Consider the following 9,820-nt stretch of genomic DNA (forward strand, 5'->3'; position numbering starts at 1 on the left):
TGGGCGGCCCGTGCATCGGGCCGGTCCGCACACAGATAGTGCGGAGTGCCACCCGACCCCGCAGTGCCACTTTTAAGAACTGAAAGCAGTCCCACACGCTCACACACGATCGGTCACGGCAGCGTTATTCAGTCGCCGGAAGGTAGAAACAGCGCAAAGCTTGGTCGGCAGAGACCCGGCTACCGCAGGCCCGCACGGCTCCTGGGCTGCAGGAGGAAGCCGGCTGGCCAGGGAGGGGTGTCGAGGCCCGTGGGGAGCAGCCCCACGCCGTGGGGACATGCAGCAGGAGCTGTGCGTGTCAGCTCTGAGCCAGCCCACGGAGACCCGCAGACGGCTGGCGCCAGGGGCCGGGGCAGGGGCCTGCTCTTACTAGGAGCCGGTTTTACTGGGGATGAAATGTGTCGGAGCCGCACGGAGGCAGTGGTGGCACACCGCTGTCCCTATACCAGACTCCGAGAATCACTCACATTGTGATGGGTGGTTTTACGTTCTGTGAGTATCACCCGCAGAAAAGGCAGTGGCCCAGCTGAGCCGGGCTGGTGACAACGGGATGGAGTTCAGCCGGAGGCGGAGGGGCGGGCGGGGAGCCCCAGAGCCTCACTCAGGGATGCCGCCCTGGGTACTGCAGCCTTAAGCTGGGGGGGGGAGCACCTTCTCGGGCCTTCACCTCGCCGTGTACCCTGGAACTTCTGACCCACAGAAAACAAGCCCTTCCTTGGCGTTCTCGAATCCTGTCTGAATCAGAAACAGGGGCACCAGAATGGCTCAGAGTCACATGCACAGGTCCCTCGTCCCTTGCTTGCCGTGTGCGCCACGGCTGTGATGAGACCAGGTGGACAGCCTCGAGGGCTGAGTGAGGTGAGCCCAGAGCCGGAGCCTGGAGCAGGGCCAGGGCTGCCTCCATGCCGTCCTCCCCTCGGGCCTGACAACGAGCCTCAGCCCCTCAGGGCGCCACTCGGTGAGCACGGTGTGAGGTGAGGGCGAGTCTGTGGTTCACGGAACGCGGGCAGACGCGGACTTGGCGAAGGGCTGGCTGAGAGGAGCGTCGGCAACGCCAGGCCGGACAGCAGGTCTCCCGGCAGAGCGCTGGTGGCAGGGTGGGAGGTCCACATCTCCGGCCACGGCCACAGAGCCAGCCTTGCTAACAGACGGGACCGGCTGGGAGCCCCGCAGGGGTGAATCCACGCTCTCTCCAGCCACCTATGGAGTGACCTGTATTCCGTCATTCAGTGTCCACACAACTACGAACAGGAAACACAATTCGAGTACAAGGTGCGTTTCTGACCCACACACGAGGACCAGAGGGGAAGGGAGCGCCCTAGGGTTTGTGGTGGCACTGGAGACGCCCGTCAGGCCTCCTGCTTCAGGAACGCCACGACAGAGAGCCCCGCGGCTGCGCCCTGAATCCCCCCCACTCCCCGCAGTGGGGCCACACTTCCCACCACGGCCCGTCAATGGCTGAGCAAAGCAGCGGCCGCACGGAGACCGGCCTGCAGGTCAGCCTCCTCGGGAGGACAGCTGGGCTTCCGTGACTCGCCAGCAGCGCTGGGGACGCTTTCTGACACTGGGCCACAGTTCTCCTTACAGCCCTCCCTTTGCCACCCACGGGGGTCCTCCATGCTCCCAGCCTCTCTCCCTGCCTCCCCCTGCTCCCAGCAAGTCTCTGAAACACCCGACCCCTCTGATGCTGGAGTCCTGAACTGGCAGGGGGCCCACACGGAACACAGGAGTGCACTGCACACACGCGCTGGGGCCCCTGTCCCCGGGGAGAGTCCTCCCGGGCCCGCTCTGGCGACGTCTGCTCGCCCGCAGGAGCACGGAGCCAACAGCAGGCTCCTTCTCGCCTCGGACACCGATGGGCATCAGAAGAACCAGGGACGGGATGTTTTAATCCTCTCCCCAGTGATGATGAGCCTTCCTGGGAAACGGTGTAAGCATGTGGCTTCAGAGCTGTAATTGGGCACTCCACGGTCAGGGGACACGGTTCTCTCTCGCCAGGGCCCAAGCCTGCCCCTGGGGGAGGCCATCCTGGATCTGGGAATAAATGAGGGGGACTTCTCTTCATAACTCCCACCAAGCACATTTAGGCCTCTATCTTCCTGGTCTGGATCCACAATGGCGTTGCTGTAGAAACTCTTAAATATTGTATTCTGCTGTAATTTATTTCAGAGTTTCTAATCACTTTCCAAGAATAGGTAGCAGAGAGAAAGACAAAGTCTTTACCAAAAAGAATGATCTCTTTGTTTGAAAAGTGCAGTGACTGAAGGGGTGTGTGGTTGGGGGGGTGTGGGACAGGGACACGCGGCCGGCCACGGACAGGTTGTGAGCATGGGGCAGGGGCTCGCGACCGGCCACGGCCCGGGTGTGAACACAAAGGAAGGTGTCCTTTCTCAGTGCCACCACAGCTGGGTCTGCATTCGCCACGGGCCGGCGTTCAGGACGTTTCCCCAACCCGAGCTGCTCCGTGCACATAGGGAACTCTGTACGCAATTAGGGCTCCACCCCGATACACTCAGGGTGTCAACCCGAGCGGGTGGGGTCTGGAACTGTCCGTGGACAGTGTTCGGGGCTCAAGATACAACGTCTGCCCCTAGAGAACTTTCTGTCTAGGAGACACGGTGCCGTAGCAGAGGCAGACAAACTGCAGGGGGTAATCAGAGGCAGTTTCTGCAGCATAGCTTCCAGTACGGGGGCCCCTCCTGGAGCCCCTCCTGAGGCCACGGCGCCAGGTTTGTGCACACGCACGATGCCGAGGTGCCGGAAATGCACTTGTATCACACTCAGCTCTGGTGGGCCTGGGGGCGGATGGATGCCGGGGGATGACAGATGACTTCCTAAATCTGTCCTCGCCACACGTACAGCATCCGTGGCCCGACCAAGGTTTTCCCCGTATGCATCCTGTCCAGAAGCTTCTACCGAAGAAGCAGGAGGCTTGGCCAGGGCTGAGGGAAGTGCCAGTGTTTGAGAAAAATGACCGGAACAGTGTGCGTCGTCTTAATGAACCGCCTGTCCCGTTTGCGCGGTGGGTGAGGCTGCACTATGGCCAGCATGACCACGTTCCTGCACGTGGATGACCTCACACCTACTCGTTGTGTTCACGTGAGTCTGCACATCTGTCCACGGATGGTCCACTTATCTATTACCTTCCACCAAAGCAGCCCGCGAATCTTGGTGGCCTGAGCAACGTATTTGCTCCTGGATGTGGGAGTCGGGCAGGGCTCGGGCGCGGGGACTGCTCTCTGCTCCTCGATACCCAGGCTGCAGGCTCGGGCTCGTCCTACATGGGCTCCCCAGCTCAGATGTCCCACATGGTGGCTCCAGGTCCCAAGAGCAGCTGTTCCGCCGACAGGTGCAGACCTACAAAGGGCCTTTCCTAACCCAGCCGAGAGCTCAGAGGGCACGGTTTCTACCCTCCGGTACCGGCGGGGGTAATCACAAGCCCGCGGCAGTTCACGGAGGGGAAGCACACACCGCTTTTATTGAGAAGACGAGTGTCAGAGAAACTGCAGCCAGGCCTTACGCAGGCTCTCAGACTGCCGCAGCGGGCCACGCACACTCGTAGCAGCTGGTCAGTGCGAGCCTCGCGCCCCCTGCGGGGTGGTGGGGCAGAGAGGCCGCTCTAAGGCTGGAGGGACCCGGGACGTGCTTGGGAGCCGCCCTGCCCAGCTGTGCTCCCAGCAGGCTACCGCAGGGCTGAGAACCCTGTGGAGACAAGAGCGCCTGGAGAGGAGCTCCTCTTACACCCCCTCCCGACGGTGGGGAGCTCAGTGGGTCCTTCGTCCCCCTCCTGCTCCAGCACAGTTCAGTGGGGAACGGAGGGGGGTGCCTGAAACTCCCTGGCTGCTGAGCGACCGGGCGAATCCAAGCTCCAGGACCAGGGTCCCAGGTGTGTGACCTCACGAGGAGGCTGCTGAGGTTAACTTCTCTTTTCCCCGGAGGCGGAACTTGGGTGGGAAACTGCTGGGCTTTTCGGTGCTTTGCAGGAGGCCGCTCAGGGGAACCCCCAGCCCCAGCTTACTCTTTGGCTGTGGCCACTTCCCCTTCCAAGGCCGTGGCCAGGGCAGACTGTCCACAGACAGTGGGCTTCAGTGGTGACACCATGGGACACAACGGGGAGTGGGATATGCACGAGCGGATGCCTGCACGCCCCCGTCCTCTCCCGCGGTCCACTGGGGCCGAGCCTCAACAGTCAGGACACAACGTAGGCAAGTCCACTCCCGTTGGGAAAAGCCGGTGACCAGTGTGACACAGCTCCTGGTGGGAGCTTGGTTTCCACCCAAGGAAACTAATTTCCAGGAAATCCTAGGAGCAAAATAAGCAGGTGGGATTCCCCCCAAGTCTCCTGCTGTACTTGGGAGCGAGGCCTCAGTGGGTTCGGGAGGGAGCCCGTCGTTCTGACACAAGCCTGAGAGGCAGGGAGGGAAGAAGGGGTGTCGACAGATGCAGCTTAGTTTTAACTAAGGTTGCAGAGGCCACGGGGGGGATGGAGGAGGAGAGAGGGGGGGAAAGCCAGGGGGAAGTTAAAATTATGAATGGTCCCACATAAGACAGAATGCCTGAGTCCCCCCTGGAACGCCGTGCTACTTTGTCACTCTGACCGGCCTCCTTACCCTCTGAATCTCACCTGATACCCGCTGACCACCCTGCTTAACAGCTCAGGACCCTCCAAGGGCTTCCCTGTGGCCTAAGACAAGGAGCCCAACTCCTAAAGGGACCTCGTGCTCTGGCTTGACCTCCTTGGTCAACTAACTTCACTGCACTCCAGCCCCTGCCCTGAGCATGGGGCGCTGTCCCGGCTCCCTGCCTGTGGCTCAGCAACCCCATCTTCAGGGCCCACTGCAGCGAAGCCTCCCGACCCCCTGCCAGGACGAATCCGTGCGCGTGCGCCCCCACCGGCCGTGCACCACAGCGTGTCTCCCGGCGGGTCTCCTACAGTGGCTACCGCGGCGTGTGCGCCTGTGCCGGGCTCCGGGCGGGCAGCTCCCCCAGGAAAAGGGCTGTCCCGCTCACCGGGGATCCTTCCAGAGGGTGCCCGCAGCGCACCCCGGATGCCGACTGGGCTCTGCTCCTACCTTGGCACTGCCGAGAATTTGACAAATGGCCTGGATCACAATCGGACTGAGTGCGTGGCTGAAGCTAGATTAGTTCCTCTGTGCACCTAACATTGTTCTTTGCTTTCCCCAAATGTCAGCTTGGGGGAAGTACAAGAGAAAAGGCTGTTTGAATGGGACCTTCAAGTGATTTTGGCAGAAGGGCTCGGACTTTCCCTGCCCTACACGGAACGGCAGGACCTACAGCACAGACGAAGAAAGCAGAAGTGTGTGCGGCGAGAGCGAACGAAACCGGGCCCCCTTCCCCCGCCCCCGTGAGGGCGGCTCCGTGGCAAGGATTCCGAATGCCCCCAAGAGCAAAGGACAGCCGGCCAGCAGCCGCTCACTTGGCGGGCTGCCCCACAGACCTCACGGCGCACTGCTACAGGCTGCGCCCCGCGCTGCGTCCAAGGCCTGTGTCAGCAGCGCCGAGCTCACCGTGTAACGGAGCCTCACAAACCACCAGGAACTTCAGCTGTTGGACGCCAGCAACCACGGGCCACATGGCCGGGCAGGGGGCGGGGCTCAGAGAGGAGGCTCCTGGTGGGGGAACACACCCAGGTGGGAGCACCGAGATGCTTTCCGGCAAAGCTGAATCCCAAACTCAAAGCCACGAGGAGCGAACACGCACACTGGGGCTCGCCGCAGCCGGGGAGCTCTGAGTGCGCTGAGAAGGAAGAGGGAGCCTGGGAGGGTTTAGGCGGGAGAGTGACGTGGTCAGATCCGCACTCTGGGAAGGTGAGCTGGACAGGACCCCCTCTATAGGACTGACGATGGAGGACACAGGGATAGCAAAGATTTTTTNGGAGATGCTTTCCGGCAAAGCTGAATCCCAAACTCAAAGCCACGAGGAGCGAAGACGCACACTGGGGCTCGCCGCAGCCGGGGAGCTCTGAGTGCGCTGGGAAGGAAGAGGGAGCCTGGGAGGGTTTAGGCGGGAGAGTGACGTGGTCAGGTGGGAAGGTGAGCTGGACAGGACCCCCTCTATAGGACTGACGATGGAGGACACAGGGATAGCAAAGATTTTTAATCAATGTTATTGAGCTATAATTTCCAAATATAAAAATCCATCCACTTAAAGGCCCCACTTCACGCATTCAGACAAGTGTCTGAACACCCCTGTCAACGTATGAAGCATTTCGAGCACCCCAAAATGTTTCTGCTTGCGCCTTTGCCCTCAGTCCCATCACCCTCCCGGCCACAGGCAACGGATCTACTGGACATCACAAAGGATTCATGTTTCCTAAAATCAAAAACATGAAATCAATCACGCATACTCTTGTCCCTTCCGTTCCTCTGCTCAATGGTCTCGAGAGTCTCGTGTGCTGCTGAGCAGATGGACACGTGGTTTGTTTTGTTGCTAAGCCGTTCTTCCACTGCTGCATATACCACGATGTGTTGTCCAGTCTCCTCCTGACACCTTCTGGCCGTTACGAGTAAAGCTGCGAGAAACTTTCCCATACAGATTTCTTTAGTGAACCTACGTGCCCATTCCTCCTAGGCAGACATCTGGGAGTAGGACTGTGGGTCCTATGAGAAGTGGCTTTTTTTTTTTTTTTTAAGAAGAAACTCCACTTCCTCAGAAACCGCCACAGTGCGGGGCGCCTGGGTGCCTCAGTCATTAAGCCTCTGCCTTCAGCTCAGGCCATGATCTCAGGGTCCTGGGATCGAATCCCATGTCGGGCTCCCTGCTCAGTGGAGAGCCTGCTTCTCCCTCTGCCTCTGCCCCTGCTTGTGCTCACTCTCTGTCTCTGTCTCTGACAAATAAATAAATAAACCTAAAAAAAAGGAAAGAAGAAACTGATACAGTGTTTTCCGAAGCGACTGCACCGCAGTCCCTGAGGCCCGCGTCTCCCGCCTCCTTGCCAGCATTTGGTGTGGCTCGTCTTTTTAACGTTACCATCTCGGTGGCTGTGGAGTGACGTCTCAGGTGGTTTCAATGTGTGCCTTCACGACTAATAACACTGAGTGCCTTTTTGTGTGTTCATTGGCCATTTGTGTATCTTTTTTCCATGAAGCATCCGTTCAAAGCTTGTGTCCATTTCCTAAAAACTTGAGTTATTCTTACTGAGCTGAATCGTTCTTTATGGGTTCTGGAAACTCACAGCAGCGTGTGAGGCCCAGCTGACGTGGCCTGAGCCAGGGTCACGGAGGGGCCGATGAGGGGCAGCCTTGCAGGATTGGCTGGAGGACGGGCCCGTCGGTGGCTCAGAAGGGGCGACGGGAAAAACCAGAAGGGCACATGTGCCCATTCGAGCCCCGAAGAGTCTGTGACGGTGAGGCTCGGACAAGAAGCTGTCCCAGCCGTCCCAGCTCACGTTCACTGCACAATCAACTCCCCGCAAACCCGGCGCAATGCTCTGTTCATCACTCAGCCGCACGCCCACCGCTTTAGGGCACACGGGGCAGACCGGTGAGCCGGTTCTGTGTCCACGCCAGGTCCGCGGTCAGCTGAGACGGCTCTGCTCCCCTCGTCTCTCTCTGGGGGGACAGTGGCCTAGGTCAGCCTCCTGGCAAGGCTGAAGCACAAGGGTGTGAGCCCAACACGGAAACTCGCCTCAAGCTCCCCAGTGGGAGGGGAGTGAGTATCTGCCTAATAAACCAGACTGCGATGCCCGCTATGCGGAGAGCCTCCCTGGGTAAAGAAAGGATGGATCTTTCCTGACCTGGTTTTGTAGAATCATGTGTTCTTCTGTCGGCCAGCACTTTCCTTCCTGAGAAATTTTCCACCCCGCAGCCCCAATCACATGGTTCCATCTGGAGGTACGAGGTCTGCCATGAACCCTCCCAACCCCTGAATTCAGCTGACGGATCTAGGGGTTGACCTCTGACCTTAGCAGAGCCAACTAGAGCCCCGCTGCCCCTGGGCTTGAAGTCTTGAGACACTGAGGATGACGGAGCCCTCGCCAGCGCGCAGGGTCTGGAGACAGCGTCCCAGGGCTGCAGGGGCTGTGTCGCTTTGGAGAGGAAGTGGGTAAAAATGAAGGAAACCCACACGCGGAGAGAGGGTCCTCGCTGCCCGCAAGCCCTTGGGTCCAGCTGCTCCATCCCGAGCGTAGGTGCCTGAGACGTCTCCGAGGCTTCTCACACACTCTTCTTTCTGTCAAAGTTAGATCTTGTCGCTCCTGACTAACGGGCTGCAAGCAAACGTGTCTCCCCATCACGGTGCCATCAGGAGAACTCAGGCGTTGGCTTTACCGAGAACATTCTTGAGAGAAGTCAGGATACAAGTTCCCTGAGAAAGAGACGCGGTTCGCAGTAGAGCACGGTGAGTGCTGCTGGCCCGAGCGGGACGAGCAGCGGGCGTTTCTCCGTCCCCTGCGTGGGGTGGTCATCCCCTGACCTCTGTTCTGGGCGAGGGGACTGCACGTTCCGGGGGAACAAGTCCACGTGGTCCGGGCGTGACCATCTTGGCAGCCCCCGCCCAGCAAAGCCACCGGGTCCTTCCCGGCCTGCGCCGCACAGCTCCCGAGGTCATCCGCACAATCGCCGGACCAGCAAACTCCGCCCTCACCTGGATCCTTCCCACCCGCAAGATGAACATCTGGGAATTCCTTTCATCTTAAAAAACAAGAAAAGAAAAAATAACTCCATCCCCTTGATGCCCACCTACCCGTATTCACCTCCACATTTTTCTGCTCCTCCAAAGACATTTCTATACTTGCTGTCCCCATTCCTTCCCACCCCACTTTCCCTTGAACCCACTCCAATTAGCAGTTTATCCTCACCGCTCCATCAAAACTGTCCTTGTCCAGACATGACCTTCTGAGCTCCAGCCAGTGGGGAGGTGGGGGACATCAGAGAAACTTCTGGACTCTGTCTCTGACTCCCGCCCCTGCAGATATGGCAGGTGTGCCCATGGTTGATCTAAACGTGCGGAACGTGTGTATATCTCCAGCATGCCCTTCCCCGAGCCCTAGACTCGTAGGGCTACCTGCCTGCCTGGCCTCTGCAGCCAGATATGGAGCAGGCATCTCAGAGTTAACACATCCAAACTGAACTTTCTATTTCCCAAGTGCCCCCCCACCCTCTCCTCCCCCAGTGTCCCCATCTCAGGAAATGGCAGCACCCTCCACTGAGCCCAGAGCCAGGGGCCATGCCTGTCCTCTCTGTTTCTCGATTATTCCACGTCCACCCGACGGCATGTCCGGACCACTCTGCCTCCAAGCCGTGTCCCCAACCCAACCGCTTCTCTCCGAGCCCCACACCCGTCACCTGCTGCCTGAAAATGCACGGCCCCCCAACTCAGCTTCTCAGGACCGCCAGTGCCCTCCACTTACTCTGCCCACACCCTGCTCACTGCTGTCACCCGAACACCCACCGTGGCAGGCCACCTGAGTCCCTTGCAGGGGCTCGGCCGGGCGGACGAGGAGCGAGAGCGAGGGGGTCCTCCAGCAGCGTTCCAAGTCCATTAAAACCACAGCAGCTGCCACGGCGTGGAAGAGGCGCCACTCCCGAGGGACACTGCGGCTGTGGCGCCTCAGTCCCACCCGTGCCACAGCACCCAGAAAGCTGGGGCTCCCTCCTGGACACTCGAGAAGGTGGTGCTCTCCAGGGACAGTCAGCACCGGAATGTCTCTGGAAGAGTCTGCCGGCCCGGCGGAGGGTGGAGAAGCTACTCAGGGAGGGCGGGCCCGGCCTCTGTGGCAGCGGAGGGGACCTCGCCGTGCTTTCCCGCTGAGCCCCGCGGCAGAGCGGAGCGGCGCTCCTGCCCTCGCGCTTTCCAGCCG

General features: G+C 59.9%; 1 long non-coding RNA gene across 1 annotated transcript; it reads right to left on the bottom strand.

Annotated features, from left to right (window-relative positions):
• Window positions 1-6,106: 6,106 nt before the first annotated feature.
• Window positions 6,107-9,512, bottom strand: LOC117803691. Its single transcript, XR_004627632.1, has 2 exons — window positions 8,819-9,512; window positions 6,107-8,651 (listed from the first exon to the last, which is right to left on the bottom strand). It is a non-coding gene; the product is annotated as an uncharacterized LOC117803691 (long non-coding RNA).
• Between the last annotated feature and the right edge of the window lie 308 nt (window positions 9,513-9,820).

The sequence above is a fragment of the Ailuropoda melanoleuca genome, chromosome 9 (assembly GCF_002007445.2).
Source record: "Ailuropoda melanoleuca isolate Jingjing chromosome 9, ASM200744v2, whole genome shotgun sequence".
Classification (NCBI taxonomy): domain Eukaryota; kingdom Metazoa; phylum Chordata; class Mammalia; order Carnivora; family Ursidae; genus Ailuropoda; species Ailuropoda melanoleuca.